Source organism: Wasmannia auropunctata, unplaced genomic scaffold (genome assembly GCF_000956235.1).
Source record: "Wasmannia auropunctata unplaced genomic scaffold, wasmannia.A_1.0 LD336103.1, whole genome shotgun sequence".
NCBI lineage: Eukaryota > Metazoa > Arthropoda > Insecta > Hymenoptera > Formicidae > Wasmannia > Wasmannia auropunctata.
In genome coordinates, this window is record NW_012026787.1 from 1,807,041 (window position 1) to 1,810,213 (window position 3,173).

Sequence of the window (3,173 nt, forward strand, 5' to 3'; positions counted from 1 at the left end):
GTGGAACTTCGCTTTCCGTTGCAAAGTACAAGCGTAGAGGCAGTATGTTCCACGCCGCCCCCTACGGGGGGCCCCATCTCGTTTCAAACGAACCTAATCCAAATCATCTCTTGATGTGGAGTAAACCTCGCTTCGAGTAAAATATTGTAACTTGTGTTGTGACAGTGGTCAATCGGGACTGTGGTCAATCGGGACGGTGGTCAATCGGGACGGTGGTCAATCGGGACGGTGACCAATCGGGACGGTGACCAATCGGAACGGTGGCCAATTGGAACCGTGGTCAATCGGGACGGTGACTAATCGGGACGATGGTCAATCGGGACAATAGTCAATCGGAACTCTGGTCAATCTCAACGTGGTAAATATTAACGTAGTCAATAGCAACGTGGTCAATAACAATGTGGTCAATCAAAACGATGACCAATATTAACGTGGTCAAACGGAGCGCTCCCTTGGCGACGTGGTCTTCTGTTTATAATTTTAAGAGGATCATAAACATAAGAAGATTCCTTTAGAGGGTGATGAGTCACATTCCCTTTTTCTAGAAGATCGAAGATCGCGTCCGCCTATAGACAACCAAAGCCCAAAAATTTTTAAATAAACAAATTTGTCCAAAAATAAATAGTCTTAGAGACCCAAAAACTCGGAAGATGTGTGGGATAACGCGTAATTAAATTAAATTAATAGTATTATTCAATAACCAGTTAAGAAACTTAGAGCTGCATCTTGGTCAAAGGGATTTACCAACTAAAACTTTAAAATCCCCTCAATCTAACACGTCCCATATCCTAGGAAAACTCCTATATAATCTGCGATATTGCGGGACTTGCACGCAATTGCTCTTCTACACTGTTTATTTCTTCGAGTTGATGCGCGTCACGAACCTCAGTCTTTAGCCGTGTGGACTTTTTCCGTTGTACCAACGTGTTAACATCTTGACTCCAGAGTCACATCTCTTAGTTTACTCGGATCCCTCGTTCTCCCTCTGTTATCCGTTTTAACAAATATTTCCGGATATTCCTTTGTGGACTCCGTCAGTAGCACTATCATTTCCTTCTCCGTCCTATCCATCCATGAATCTTCTAGAGGAACCTTGCACTTCTTCTCCCGCCTGTTTCACTTCAACTATAGAGCTAAATACGACCTCTACAGCAAGCATGGAGTTTCTCGAGAAAATCCTTCATATGGCTGGATATTGCAAAATTATTACACACCAACATCTGTGTTGGCTTACATAGGGGTTACTGTACTAAAGGGATCAAGTTCCTTGACCCAAAATTAGGACAACGAACGGAGTCATAGCGTCCTTTTAAAACGTTGACCCATTTCCGGACTTTTAAAGGGCGGCGCTCGCGGCATATATCTCTGTGCATACTGCTGCAAATGTCTAACCTGTGTCCTTAAGTATCTCCCTCCTCTTCCAAGAAATTCCCGTTTTCAAAGAATTTCCTTTAACGTCTCAAAGTAGATTATGCGGGAAAGAGAGAGAGGACGGCTTACATATGTTACTCATTCTCCTGCACTTGTTTGCAAAAGATACAAATCCTGAGACTATATGATTAAAGCCCAAGGATCTTAAAGAAATGATGGTGGGCAGTTTCATAAACTTGGCGTCGGACATCAATCTGAAACTGCTGTTGTACCTTATAAACCAACCTTATAAACCAACCAACCAACATTATAAACCAACGGGGAGTCACAAAAGAACTTTTTAGATCTAGATGACGTCAGAGCCGTTTATAGGTCCATTCATCTTGTTATTACTACTACTACCACTACTACCACTACTACCACTACTACCACTACTACCACTACTACCACTACTACCACTACTACCACAACTACCACTATTACTACCACTACCACTACCACTATCACTACCATTACCACTACCACTACCACTACCACTACCACTACTACTACCCACTACTACTACTACTACTACTCGATATCTATTATTTTTAGTATATTATAGACTCATCCATATAGTAAGACGAAGATTTAATAGACATTGAGATTGAAAAATCGAAAACCCATGTGGATCAGTACAATTATAGATTTTGTTGCGTCCGTACACAGGGATGAATGTGGGGTGGATCTCACAATAATTTCCTTTTCAATGTTATTATTCTGAGTTTTAATCTTAACATATATATACATCGAATTATGCAAGACACACGTGAAATAAGGTCCAACTCCTACTGTTGAAGTATATACTTTGTGTCCAAAAATTGTGTTTCAAAAATGTATAACTTGTTTTGTTAATAATTTTTTGATAAACACCGAAAATGTCAGTGATCTCCTTGAGAATGAAATTCTTTGAGAATCAAGGTCAAGATCATTTGAGGCTGAAGGTGTAAAAGTAAATATTTATCCATTAAACTCCTTGATTTAATTTATTTCGATATTATACAATAATGAGTTTTTTATTTCCTTTATGTTGGATGTATGGAGAGAGGGTACCTAATATTTATGTTATGTTTTCTCTCTCTGCGTATCAGAACCATTGTAACCGTCATGGCGGTAAATGTTTACCTTTACACAGTCAGCCCCAAATGACTTCTGGCTGACTTTGACCTTAATCTTGACTCTTAAGGAGTGACTATCAAGAAGGTTTAGCCGTCGCTCGTTATTCGCTAAAAAGTTATTAACAAAAAAAGTAACAAAAGAAATAATCCCAATGGGGGGGTTGGGGGACGCGAAGCCCCCTCCAGTAGGTAGTATTGGCGCAGGCGGGGAGGGGGGTGCAGAAGGGAGGGGCGGAGCCCCTCCCCCCGCCTATAACATAGCTAATATCTATTGTAGAAACAGAAAATACGTGCTTTAATGCTTCTACTTATTTAGTAAGACGAAAATTTAATAAATATTCAATTTAATATACTTTCTACCTTGCATAGGGGTCTGTCTAATCTTTTCGGTATCTGTTATTTTTAGTGTATTCTAGACTCATTAATTTAGTAAGGCAAATTAATAAATATTTCTACTTTGCGTAGGGGTCACAATTTCTCGTCGCAACACTTGCAAATCACATAAATAATTAATAAGTAGTTCGTGATTATACGATAAATGATGGAAATCGTGTAACAACATGGTTTGCTCTGCTAAATCACATAGCGAACTGCTTCAATAGCTTGAATAACAATCTTCTTTTCAATAGATTACTCTGAATTCAT

At 39.5% G+C, this 3,173-nt stretch overlaps 1 protein-coding gene across 1 annotated transcript in view; it reads right to left on the reverse strand.

Annotated features, from left to right (window-relative positions):
* Positions 1 to 3,173, reverse strand: part of LOC105457702 (transmembrane 7 superfamily member 3-like) — a 45,816-nt gene that overhangs the window by 1,624 nt on the left and 41,019 nt on the right. The window lies entirely within an intron of this gene.